This window comes from Panthera leo, chromosome A1 (genome assembly GCF_018350215.1).
Source record: "Panthera leo isolate Ple1 chromosome A1, P.leo_Ple1_pat1.1, whole genome shotgun sequence".
Lineage (NCBI taxonomy): Eukaryota > Metazoa > Chordata > Mammalia > Carnivora > Felidae > Panthera > Panthera leo.
Genome location: NC_056679.1, coordinates 27,756,519 through 27,770,659, shown reverse-complemented (window position 1 = coordinate 27,770,659; position 14,141 = coordinate 27,756,519). Strand labels below are relative to the sequence as shown.

At 39.7% G+C, this 14,141-nt stretch overlaps 1 long non-coding RNA gene across 1 annotated transcript; it reads left to right on the top strand.

Annotated features, from left to right (window-relative positions):
• Positions 1-3,204: 3,204 nt before the first annotated feature.
• Positions 3,205-13,590, top strand: LOC122198930. The gene is made up of 3 exons (XR_006193227.1): positions 3,205-3,308; positions 4,419-4,771; positions 13,424-13,590. It is a non-coding gene; the product is annotated as an uncharacterized LOC122198930 (long non-coding RNA).
• The last annotated feature ends 551 nt before the right edge of the window (positions 13,591-14,141 follow it).

Here is a 14,141-nt window from a genome sequence, read left to right as displayed (position 1 = left end):
CGCTTAACCGACTGAGCCACTCAGGCGTCCCGACTTCAGAAATGTTTTTATTTTTTTTTTTTATTTTTTATTTTTTTTATTTTTTTATTTTTTTATTTTTAATTTTTTTTAACATTTTTATTTATTTTTGAGACAGAGAGAGACAGAGCATGAATGGGGGAGGGTCAGAGAGAGGGAGACACAGAATCCGAAACAGGCTCTAGGCTCTGAGCTGTCAGCACAGAGTCGGACGTGGGGCTCGAACTCACGGACCGCGAGATCATGACCTGAGCTGAAGTCGGCCGCTTAACCGACTGAGCCACCCAGGCGCCCCCAGAAATGTTTTTAAAATATGAAGGACTGACAGAACAGCTCAGCCACATTTGTTTGGAACACTTAACTTTATACAAGTTTTCAATATAAGCTATGCACTCTTCTCCTGTAAATGCCGTATCAGTCTTTTAATTCCCTTAAGTTAAGGTAGATTTCTTTCCCAAATTTTTTGTAATACCTTCATTGTTTTAGGGCCTTAGTCATATGAAAATGACCAAAGAGTCTATAATAAATAGAGACTCAAAAAATCATACTGTAACGTGAAGCCAAAGTAGAAATATGTGAGGAGTAATTTCTCCAGATTTTATGTGTTACACAGACAAAATACAATTTCATTTATCCAGGAAAACCATACTAATCTCTTACTTAACCTCTGATTATGCATCTTGGGTGTATGTACACCTTGAGTCATATGCGTCTAAAGAAGAAGGACTGAAATAACTCATGTTCTGAATATTAGGAAGGTTGATCTTCAACCCCACTGTCGTCTTCTTCTAAGTGAGTTTTGCTCCTCTTCAGTCTGAACATTTGAAAAAGGATCTTGTCAGCAAATCTGGGTACTAGTTATCTTGGTGAATAATGGGAACATCTTGTCTCAGTAGAGGAGATTAATTCCACCTCTGTGGAGTGGACTCTGATATCTGGAGGAAATTTAATATGAGAGGCCAAAGTTTCAGTAATGCACTTGAAGATTTGTATTGCCCGAATGTGTGATAGAAGATACAAACATCATCTTTTATCACAGTACAGAAAAAGGTCTAGCTCCTCAGTTATATTAAGAAATTACGAGTCTTTCTAAAAGTAAGACAAGTTACACTTGAGTGGTTTGATGTGTCTAGCAAGTGTGATGACAATATGGAAACATTAGAAAACATTTAAAATGAAGATTAACGAGAAATGAACGCTAAATATACATCCTCAGGAAAAGCTAGGGAGTAAAAGTCTTACATCCCTAGAGAGACATGGGATTCGGGCTTAATTTTCATCCTACCATTAAGGAGAATGACGTAAAAGGCCTTTTGTAGGATCACGTTTTAACTGAGTGTTTTGAAAGCAGGTATATTATTACGCGACTTCTCAAAGTCCATCTGAATCTAAGAGTTCATTAATAAGTGCAGGAGTGTCTACAAGATCAACTAATTCTTCACTTACATTTATCAAACTGATGTCAAGTTGTAAGAATGGAATATAGAAGTAGAACAGTAGACAGACTCAAATGAGTAGTTGTAAGAAGAATTTAAGAAATTCATTAAAGAGAGCAGACTACACAGTTATTTTTTTAATATCTCTCCCCAACTCCTCAAACCATAATTTCTCTAAATACAAGAAAATAGTTTAGCAAATTAGAAATATTGCCCAACTTATGCACGCTGCAGTGCAGACAGGAACTTCACATTACCTGTATGACATAGTGGCTGAAAAGCATAGGATAAATACCACCTCTATAGGAGGTCAAGATATTTTCCTCCAGTCAAGAATTCTTCAAGTATTCTTCCCATACCTTTTATGAGAAAATTACTTGAGGATATAGTCCAGCCAAACAAAAAAGGGAACCAAGGGAGGAGGGGCAATGTGGGTTCATACAAACAGTGGAACCAACCAGAAATGAATTGAAAAGAAATTCCAGTAAGAAATCTGTGCAGCAGTCACAGAAATAAATGAGTCCAAGTTAAACAAGACAGAAGGTTCCACGTGGACTGTCTTTGTGAAGAAAACAGAATCTATTACATTCCTTACATCATTTTTTAAATAATCAGATAAAAGCATATGTCTCTTTTGTTCATAAGGAAAAAGAGACAACAAAAACTTCCAATTTTTTTTTTAAAAGGCTGCATAAGGAAGTCATGATTTATATATAAAAACACTAAATTTATTACCAGGAGTAGGGGGCTGAAGTAACAGATAGTAAAATGTAGAATCTGGAATGCCTGGGTGGCTCAGTTGGTTAAGCCCCTGATTTTTTATTCCAGCTCAGGTCATGATCTCACAGTTCATGAGATTAAGCCCTGAGTTGGGGTCTGTGCTGTCAGCATGAACTCTCTCTCTCTCTCTCTGCCCTCTCCCCCCATCCCTCTCTCTCTCTCTCAAAAAATAAACAATTTTTACTTTATAAAAGTTTATTTATTTTGAGAGAGAGAAAGAGAAAGAGAGAGAGAGAGAGAGAGAGAACATGAGCAGGGGAGGGGCAGAGAGAGAAAGAGAGAGATCCCAAGCAGTATTCAAAGAGGATCGATGTGGGTCTTGAACTCACAAACCGTGAGATCATGACCCAAGCCGAAACCAAGAGTCAGACTTAACTGACTTGGGCTCAGGTCATGATCTCACAGTTGTGAGATCTAGCCCCGCGTCAGACTCCATGCTCCGCGTCGAGCCTACTTAATAGTCTCTCTCTCCCTCTCCATCTGCCCCTCACCCCTAAAAAACAAGATATTAAAAAATGGATTTAGGTTTCTCATTACAAAAGCCAATACTTAACATTCTACTCCACGTAAAATACAAAAAGCAGAGGCAGGAGAGCAATAAACTTAGCAGAAGGTACGATTGGTTAGACCAGGTCCCTAAGTCTCTCCTAAGAAACTCTTGTAAGAATTCTCTGCTTAACAAAGGGGGCAAATCAGGCATCACTGATGAGATTTAGGGTTGGGGGGGGGGGGTCTCTTCCCTTTTAAGTGTTTTGTTTTACTTTGTCTCGAGGAAGGATCACAAACAAAAGGCAAAAGAGAGAAGACAGGAATTCTTAACAGTAATGTGCAGACCAGAGTGTTACCATTGACTATTCGTTTATGAAATTGCCTAGAAACAGATACACTGGAAGCCTACTTAGTTACTATGGGAACCATACGGCCAAATAAAATTCAAACATAATCACATCAGCCGACGACTGTTCAGCTTTTAAGGAAATACTAAGATTCTTAAACTTACCTGAGGGGAAGTGAGCTGCTACATCTTTGTAATTTCTAGAACTCTCTAATGACCATCTGAACTGTAACTTTAGGGTATGATTAACAAACACTATTTTCCAAGAGGAAATATTCAGGAACATGAAGAACAACAGTCAGAGAAAATTCTTCCAGAGAGAAGAATTAGCAAGCCTGCAGGATATGGACCAGTGATTTTGTGTGTGTGCTTCACCATCCTCTGTTTCTTCAAATAGGATGTTTAAAGACTGAAGTTACCCTGTCCTTTCCCACCATTATATATGTTGGGTATATTTAGGGTGAATAATTATCTTTTGGACAAAAGTTCCCAGACCACAAGAGACCACATTTAATTATGATAGAGATTATAGTAAAACCCCAAAGATACAGAACTTAGTAGAAAGTATAGTAACTGATGAGACTTGGGAGTTTTCTCTTTGGAGGAGTAGCTAAGTGTGTTCTATGTAGGACTGGGAATTTCTGAAAGTCCCTGTATGGAACAAAACATATGTATTTATGTTGGGTAGCAAAGATAAACCCTGTTTGTTGCCTCCTCAATAATTTCTCCTCTCTTATTTCTTCCGGCAATACCACAATCATAATCAGGTATTACTATGCATTACAGGCACTTCGCCCTCAACTCGGGGCATGAAGGGTGATTAGTTTAATTCAAATCATGAGAAATCTATTCTCTTTACCAGTGATTAATGTAGGTATTGTGTTGTGGCATGTGTTGCAAGAGAATGCGATCCTGACCAAGGAAATATACGAGAAAATCTTCTTGGGAGGGTTCCTAGTAAAAAAATTCTGCGCTCTTTAAGATGGATACAGATAATAGCTTGGTTGTTCTTGACTCTGTATGTTGTTTTATAAGGATATAATACCTGAAGCTCCTAGAGTAATAATGCAATGCTAAGGGGAAAGCTATGAAAATTGCAATCACACCCAAAGCCTAAACATTCTTTAAATTCAAAATCAACTAACAGAGTCTCCTGATCATGTGAGGCAATAAACTCTTCACTGTTTTAGAGACTTTTAGCTAGATATTCTGTTACTTATTGCCAAAGGCAATCCTTGGTGGGTCAGTGGATCAAGAAATAGATGCTTTAGTGCATTATTTCAAGAGTGTATCAAGAGTTCTTATGTGTTTCTGCTTGTTCTCCTTTATGCCTCTGCCATCACCATAAGAACATGGCCCGGCTAGCCTGCTAGAGGATTAGAGACACGTGGAGCAGAGATACCACCTGAGACCGGATGAGATCAGTCAACACAAGCTTCTCCCACCCCTGACAAGTGAGCAGGCACAGCCAAGAGCAGCACAACTGCCTAATCAGTCACTCCAGCAGAAGCAATAAGCACTGACATTTATGCCATTAGAAGATCTCAACTGTTTCTTACGCAGCGTTATTGTGCCAAGAGATAACAACACAGGCTGTTCCCATGCATTCGGATTGTCTTCAATTCAGGCATGTGATAGGACTGCTTTCCCTTGATCTACTGAAGTTAAGCATGACCGTATGACTTGCTTTAACAAGTGAAATGTAAGTAGAAACAATATGCATCTACTTCTGGGTGAAGGGGTTCAATTACCTGTGTAAGACGAGGCAGTTCATCTTTCCTCTGAGTGGTGATGGAGTAAGCACATGTTAAAATGGAATTGCCATTAGCCTGGGCCCCTTAGTGACTGCAACAAGCAGGCATTACCCTGCTGCCCTGTATAGATACATGGCATGAACTAGAAGTACATTTTTGTTGTGTTAAGGCACTGAGCTTTGAGGGTTGTTTAGCATCACAGCATAACATGGCCTATGCTGACTGATGCAGGTTGTCCTAGTAGGCTCATTGAATAGGTGACATTTGAACTTGGGCTTGAAGGTGAGTCACCTGTGTCCTATCTACAAGAAACTGTTCCAGGTGGAGAGAACAACTAGTTCAAAGGCCCCAAGTCAGAAGTGTTCCTGACACGTCCGAGGAGACCCATGTGTAAAAGGGGGGTGAAGGGCACACGAATAGGAGGTGAGGTTGGGGATGAGAAGGGGGGTTGCAGGTCACATGGAACCCTCCAGTTCATTCTTCAGAATGAACTGGCCTTTAATCTGAGTGACGTATGCAGAACTTGCAGAAGTTTGAGCAAATAATGGCATCTGTCTGACTTGAATTTCAACAGTGTAGACAATGGACCACCAGGATAAAAGCAGGATAGCAGTTCAAACCTGGAATCTAGCAAAGAGATGGTAATGGTGGCTTGGACCAGGTAGTAGTTACGGAATTGATAAGAAGAGGTTGGGCTGTACACATATTTTGAAGGCAGAGTCTACATGATATCCTTGAGGGGTCGAATGTGGGATGTGAGGGAAAAAGAGAAGCAGAGAATGACCCCAAGGTCATTGGCCTGATGCAAAGGAAATGTGGAAGAGGATAATGGAGGTCTGAAAAGCCGGGCAGGACAGTTTGCATCTTATGATGTAACCAAAGAAAAACCATTTTGGGGTTTGTGAATAGCAAGACGTGGGGATGATGAAGTGAAGAGAGGGATATAGGAGATCTATAGCACACAGAGAGGGTGGTGATAGATCAGAGGGGGCATGGGCACAAGAAGGGGTGCCAAGCAGGTCCCAGGAACATTATCCAGGAATGACTCCAACTGAGTGTGACAAAGGAGAGGGCAAGAGGGCAAGTCAGGAAGCAATGGGGCACGTTGTTTAGAATGAAAGTCAACTTGGCAGTGAAGGAAAGCACTGTTGCAGCCCTCCATAAGGTCCAGATGCCTCTGGACCACCCCCCCCACCCCCCCACCCCCACCCCCCCCCACCCCCGCTTTAATCAGACAATGCAAAGATCTGCAGGAGTGAGTGAGAAAACTGGGCAACGCAGACCACGGTAGGGCTTCCCTCCTCTGTTAGGCTCCATGCTGCTTTGGTTTAGATAACGTTTCAATGGCAAGCCGAGAAACAGAGGGTACACAGATCCACTGTTTTAGACTAGAGCAAGCTTGAAATAAATTGACTATAAACAGCAATAAAGAAATAAATGTAGCTAATCCGCTGATAAAGAAGTAACGCTCTGACCTTATCAGAACAGTGATAATAATATCCCTTATCTTTGTAAGGTACTATATGGTAGAAATAAAACCGCCTGAAGATTTCAAGACACCAAGGTATATTTTTATAGTTCAAAGCACATTTTAGTCTAGGTATACCTTCTAAACTAAGCCTTTCATGAAAAGAATAACAACAATGATAACCAAACAACATTGTAAAGAATATAAAAAGGAAGCTAATCCTTCTTTTGAGGGACACGAAAATTCCTAACCCACTCCTGGCCTTCCGCCCTGCTGGCTAAAAAGGGAGAACATTTTGAATTAACAAGTAATTTGTCTTTTCTATATCGTAAGTGTGAGAACTGGTAAGCTCACTCATGATATAAAACCTGAACTTCTCAGATGGCCTCAGGGCCCTTAGGGTCTGGCCTCTGTCACCTCTCAGGAGTCGCCTCACTCTACTTCCTCCTCACTCACAGGACATCAGACACACAGCAGCCCTTCTCCTGATTTCTCAGGCACGTCAAGCTCTTGTGCCCATTAGAACCTCTGCACCTGCTGTTTCCTCTCCCTGTGCCGCTCCTCCCAAATTTTTCACGCGGCCAGCTCCTTTTTGTGATGGTCAGGTCCCAGGCTAGAAACCACATTCACACCAGATGGTCCACGTGAGGGGACTTCAGAGGTGGCAGCTGGGTCAGGGAGCTAAAGGGAAGGCTCCCAGGGACTGGCAACCGCAGGAAGTCATTATCACACCTAGGGCTGAAGGAGTAAGAGGGGGAAGTGGTATTACCTGAGCCCCTGTAAGCTAGACCCATGAGGAAGGAATCTTCTGGTGGGAGTTGTAGTTTTGAAGACATCAGAGCATGGACAGAGAGCCAAGGAACACCTGGACATCTCTATCCTCCTGCCCCTCAATCCTCAGCCAATGTCTCACTTTGGCAGAACTGAACAGGAAGCCCGAGGGCAAGGGAGCACAGGAGATGCCACCCACTGGGCACAAGTAGGGTGAGAAAGGCAGAGAATGGTTGAGAGGGTATGTGGGTGTGGGTGGGAGAACTGGAGATTAATCGGTACACTGTTCTCATCACTCTCTTTAATTATCACCTCCTCATAAAGGCCTTCCTTGACCATCTTTTCTATGGTCTTGACTAGATCCCTTCTAGTACTTTCTTTTTTTTTTTTACATGTTTATTTATTTATTGAGAGAGAGAGAGCACGAGTGGGCAAGCAGGAGTGGGGGAGGGGCAGAGAGAGGAGAGAGAGAGAATCCCAAGCAGGCTCCTTGCTGTCGGCCCTGCCCCCCATCCCCCCTTTGTGGGGCTCAAACTCACAAACCGTGAGATCATGACCTGAGCAGAAATCAAGAGTTGGATAGCTAACCGACTGAGCCACCCAAGCACCCCTAGATCCCTTCTGGTACTTTCAATTCCTTTCTTTTTCATCTGTTAACTATAGCTGTATCTGATTATTTGTTCGAATGCTCTTTTCTCACAATGGATGGTACACCATCATCAGGACAGGCACCTGCTGCTTTGTTCTAGAAAACTGGTGCCTGGTATAGGTGCTTGGTACCGAGCAGACACTGACATATTTGTGCAAAGAAGAAAGGAAGGGTGATGGCAAGGGGGGGGGGGCGATGTGGAGAAAGGAAAAGGAAAGATCTCTTTAAAAAGATAAAAGTGACGGAACTCCTGGATGGAGTGTGTGACTCTGACCTCAGGGTCATGAGTTCAAGCCCCACATTGGGTGTGGAGCCTACTTTAAAATATTTTTTTAAAAATAAAAAAGATAAAAATGAAGAAAAAAATAATAAAATAAAATATAAAAGTGTGTGTACATACGTGTGTGTACCTTCACACCTGTGGACATGTGTATGTATTCAAAATCTTCACTTATGATATTAAAAACAAAACATAAAAGGTTTTTAAAACTTAAAAACAGAAAAACACAATGACTGAGTTGGGAAGAGAGGACAAAATAAAATTTATTGGTTGTTTACTTAGTACCAGACTCTGTCCAAACTGTTCCACTTAATCTCTGTGAAAGTCCTGCAAGACAGGGAGTGTTATTCCCAATTTTATGTAAGCAAACTGGGTTTCAGAGATTTTAAGTGACCTATTAATATTGTCCAAGTCACAAATGGTGTTTAAACCCAGTCAGAGGCGTCTGGGTGGTTGAGCATCCAACTTTGGCTCAGGTCACGATCTCACCGTTTGTGGGTTCCAGCCCCACATCAGGCTCTGTGCTGTCAGCGTGGAGCCTGCTTCAGATCCTCTGTCTCCCTCTCTCTCTGCCCCACCCCCACGCTATCTCAAAAAAACTAAACATTTTTTTTAAACTAAAAAAAAAAAAAACCCAGTTCACATGGATTGAAAGTTTAAATCCTTCCCTTAACTCTTGGATACTCTGGGAATTCTGTGGAAAACATTCAGGACACCGTGTTGTGTATCTTTTTCCTTCTCCGAAGAGTAAGCAGCATGACTTTCAGGATTTGATCTTAAAATAATACTTTGTGTGTGTGTGTGTGTGTGTGTGTGTGTGTGTATCTATCTATCTAAAAGTGGCTTTTGTGAAAGGTAATTTAGCAAGATGCTTTGTTTATGGGATTAAAAACCCAATCATGCTGTAAAGATGTTCATCCTTGAGAACAAAAGTAGACGAGTAATAGATTGGATGTTAATTGAGGCAGATGCCTGTGAGAATAATTTGAAGTAATCTGCGAGCAGTGAAAGGTGGTGAACACTCTTTCCCCTCCTAATATGCTCTACTTTAAGTTGCAAGAGGAGCAAGAACCCTATAATGGAAACTCTGCTCTGTTCAAAAAGTGAGTCTTTCAAACACATCAGCCGTTCAAAGTTAACCCTTACATGCCATAAAGTAAACCATGTGGACAATAACTACCTCACTTTATCGTCATTAACTTTTTACAGCATGCGTCAACTGTCCACAGCATTCACAGGTTTAGGAACCAGAAGTAAGTATACATCTGATATGAAAGAGGATGAAAAAATGCTCATGGTGTGTGTGTGTGTGTATATATATGCGTGTATATATATATATATATATATATATATACACGCATATATATATATATATGTATTCCATTTCATATATGGAATGACTGAAGTAATAATTTGGATAGTATACTGATATGAATTCAGAAAAGGAGAATATGTTGGAACACTGCCTATTATCTTTTTCATTCCATTCTAAATTATCCTTCATTCTATGACATTAATTATTAATAACATTTTCATTCTATTTCCCCTCTTTTCAAACATTAGGATAGTCTAATTTTGACATCAGAGGCCTTTCTCAATTTTTATCTTGTGTTTTAAGTGTAAAACAACTTTTTCATTTTCCCTTTTTAACAAGTTAAATGTCGGGCTATTACTGCCTTGCCCTGAAAACTCATGAAGTGGAAACACCAAAATGTGGGAAGGGTTATACTGATTTATTAACCAATGATGGATGATGAGCTAATTTGAGTTTCAAAAAATTCTGCCTTTACTAACTTAAAACAACTGGTTTTTTTATACTATCTGAAATCAGAATTCTAAACTCATAAGTTGTTTATTTCTAAATAACTTAATATTTAAAATAAGACTGTCTGAATAGCTAGTCTTGTGTCATATCAAGCAATTAATTTCAGCTCTATCTTTTGTTATCATTGCATTTGGTTCTAGTTCTCTAGACAGAAACATAAAAAATCTTAACAGATTCTGCTTCCAGTAAAGCTGTAACAGATTGTAGTTTCCAATGGTATTTGCACCAATATACATATACTCTTTTCCTCCCTCTGAGAGCTGGGACTGTATCTCCTTTCCTTAAATTTGGGTGGAGCCTTGTGACGGTCCTGACCATAAATCAACATGACAGAAGTGCTATTTGGTTTCTGAGTCTAGGGCATAATAGAGATAGAGCTGTGCCTCACTCTCTCAGACGTGTGCCTTCAAAACCTCACCACTTGGTTTTGCGAGGAAGTCCAAAGCAACCCCTGTGGAGAGACCACATGAAGAAGGCCACGTGGAGAAACTGAGGCCCCCAGCCAACAGCCAGCATCAGTTACCAGACACACAAGTGAACAAGCCTACAGTTGACTCCACTAGCCTTTGAGCTGCCCTCGTCCCACACAGAGTGGAGAAGTGAGCTGTCCCCATTGAGCTCTGGCCAGGGGGGTAGATACAGGAGGAAAATGAAAGTCAGGATTGTTTTAGCCTAAGTTTTGCTGTGGTTTGTTGCAGAAATAGTAACTGTCACAATAGTATTACCCACAAATTAAACGGACAAAGGCCAATTCACTTTTCTTCTAAATACAAAGAAAACCAAGTATTTAACATTTGGTGCTTTCCTACCTCTGTTTAGAATATCAAGCAATAAGGAATTACTCTCTGGGATCAGCATCGTAAAATGGTCCAGCTCAGGATTGTTGATAAAGAGACAGTGTGTAAGAAAGAGTAAGATTTTTTTTTCTTTTAAAAAAAATTTTTTTAACGTTTATTTATTATTGAGAGACAGAGAGACATTGAGCATGAGCAGGTGAGGGGCTGAGAGATGGAGAGACACAGAATCTGAAGCAGGCTCCAGGCTCTGAGCTGTCAGCACAGAGCCCGACGCGGGGCTCGAACCCACAAACTGCGAGATCATGACCTGAGCCGAAGTCGGACGCTTAACCGACTGAGCCACTCAGGCGCCCCAAGATTTTTTTTTCTTTTCAAACAACTTCAAACATTTGGTCTAAAACATTGTAATTTTCCTGCCAATTGCTTTTTTTTAATAAAGATTTTATTATTTTTAGAGCAGTTTTAAGTTAATAGCAAAATTGAGAGGAAGTGGCAGGGAATACTCACATGCCCTCTGTTCTGACACATTCATAGCCTCCCCCATGATGGAGGAGTACGTTTGTTACAAATAATGAACATATATTGACACATCATAATCACGGGAAATCAATAGTTTACCTTAGGGTTCACACTTGGTGTTGTACAATCTAGGGGTCTAGACAAATGTGTAAAGCATGTCCCATCATTACAATATCGTACACTGTTCTAAAAATCTTCTGTGCTCCGCCTAGTCATCTCTCTCCTACCCCCATCCCTTAGCAAACACTGATCTGTTTATTGTCTCCATAGTTACACCTTTTCCAGAATGTCATATAACTGGAATTGCACAATATGTAGTCTTTTCAGATTAGCTTCTTTCACTCAGTAATATGCATTTCCATTTCTTCCTTGTCTTTTCAAAACTCGATAGCTCGTTGCATTTAACACTGAATAACTTTCCATTGTCTGGACGTGCCACAGTTTATTTATCCATTCACCTACTGAAGGACAACCTGCTTGCTTTCAAGTTTTTTCAGTTATGAATAAAGCTGCCTTAAAGATCTGTATACTGGTTTTTGGTCTATAGTTTCCAACTCCTTTGGTAAACAGCAAGGAGTGTGATGCTGAATCACATGGGAAGACCGTGCTTAACTTTGTAAGAAACCACAAGACTGTATTCCAAAGTGGCTGGTGTATTCACATCAGCAATGAATGAGAGTCTCTGTTGCTTCACATGCTCACCAGTATTTGGTGTTGTCAGTGGTCAGATTTTGGCCATTCTAATGGGTGTAGGGTGGTATTTCATTTCATTTGTTTTAATTTCCCTTTCCCTAACGACATATAGTGTGGAACATCTTTTCATGTTTGTTTCCTTCTGTATATCTTCTTTGGTGAAGTGTCTGTTAAGAACTTTGGCCCATTTTTTAGATGGGTTGCTTATTTTTTGTTATTAAGTTTTAAGAGTTCTTTATATTTTGGATAACAGTCCTTTATCAGATGTATCTTTTGCAGATATTTTCTCCCAGTCTGTGGCTTACTTCCTCATTGTCTTGACAGTGTCTTTCCCAAAATAGAAGCTTTCATTTTAACGAAGTCTAGCTTATCTGTTTTCTCTTGCATAGAAGGTAACTTCGGTGTCCTATCTAAAAGGCCATCACCATACCCAAGATCATTTAGGTTTTCTCCTATGGTATTTCTAGGACTTTTATAGTTTTGCTTTTTACATGTAGGTGTATGATCCATTTGGAGCTAATTTTTGTGAAGGGTGTAAAGTCTGTGTCTACATTCATTTTTTTGCACATGGATGTCCAGTTGTTCCAGCACTATTTGTTAAAAAGACTATCTTTATCTTTATTCTTTTGTGTTGCCTTTGGCCGTTTGCCAAAGATCAGTTGGCTATATTTATGTAGGTCTATTTCTGGACTATCTATTCTGTCCCATTGATCTATTTGTCTATTATTTTGCCAAGACCAGAATCTTAACTATTACAGCTTTATAGTAACTCCTGAAGATGGGTAGTATGTGTCCTCTAACTTTAGTCTCCTTCAGTATTGTGTGGGTTATTGTGATCTTTTGCCTCTCCATATAAACTTTGGAACAAATCTATGGATATCCACAAAAAATAACTTTCTGGGACTTTGATTTTCATTGCACTGAACCCAAAGGTCAAGCTGGGAGGAACTCACACCTTTACATTATGAAGTCTTCACCTTACTACCTTGCTTAATTATTCCTTCCGAAAACAAAAACAAAACCAAAGAATGAGTCAGATTTGTATTCCCCATCTAGAAACCATATAGATTTTCACTAAACAAGTGCTTAGTTATCCTCCTCTTTGCTATCAGTCTACTCATTTGCTAACAGAGAAATAAAACCAATACTTTTGCACTTTATAAATTCTAGGGTCTCATCTATACACTTTTCCACAGGTATGAGTCTCTCGTTGGGAAGCCACAATTGTGGCACATTAAGGTCATCATTCAAGACTTGCATGAATTCACTATTAACTTTGTTCAAAGTTTTCTTAAAGTGGTTCCCCCTGAGTCAGCGTGGAGAGTGGGGAGGTTTGGGGTGAATGGATCTGGGTGCAGATGCTGATTCTGCCACTTGGACATATGATATTGTAGACATTCCATATTGGTAACAGGTTTTTTGCCCCTATACTAACTACATAGATTAGGTCTAGAACATGCTGTGTAACAATGATTTTGAATTGGAAATATCAACTTTTCTGATTCAAATGTTAATCTGGAAGCAAATACTATGCTAAAGTCATTCCTAGCAATTAATTATCTTAATTATCTTATTAGTGGCTTTTTTTCTATTCCCAGGCTGGATTTACGCTTAGACTTGCACAAATAAATAATAGTAATATCATCTGTAGTGAGGTTAGAGTTAAACCCTGAAAGAAGAAAAACCTTCCCACCTGCGATCTATAATGCCTGGATATGGGATCCATCTTGTCTAAATATTTGCCTACAATAACATCTGGAGGGAATGGAACATCATGAAAACTATGTAAAATATAATCATTAAAAAGAGAATTTACCCTATTAAATGTATGTTTAATGTATTCTAGCGTATAGTTAATTTAAGAATAATTATTTAATGGAAGAGAATCTTACAGTGTTCCAACACTAATTTTCAGTTTTCTATTCCTACAAGTTGGAACCCTTATGTTTTTAAAAGATTTTTCTCTTCTCTGGTTTTGTTGGATTTTTCTTCTTCTTGAGTCAATCATGCCCTAGTAATACTTGTCGATTAGTGTGTTGAAAGTTTTTCAAGGCTGACATAGTCACATAAGATTTTTTTTTCAATAGAATTCTTAAATAAGAATTTTTTCCAATATTGCATGTAAGAGGGAAGTGACATCACCAAGATTAAGACATAGGTTGTTCCTCACTTTGTTTCCCTGCACGAAAAGAAAAACTAACAAATATTCAAAAAACAAGACATGACTCAGAGGATTCTAGAACATGGTGGTGAGGCGGAAGCACCCCCTGCACCAGAGACCAAGACAGACTGCATTAGAAGGGTAAGAAAAGCAGC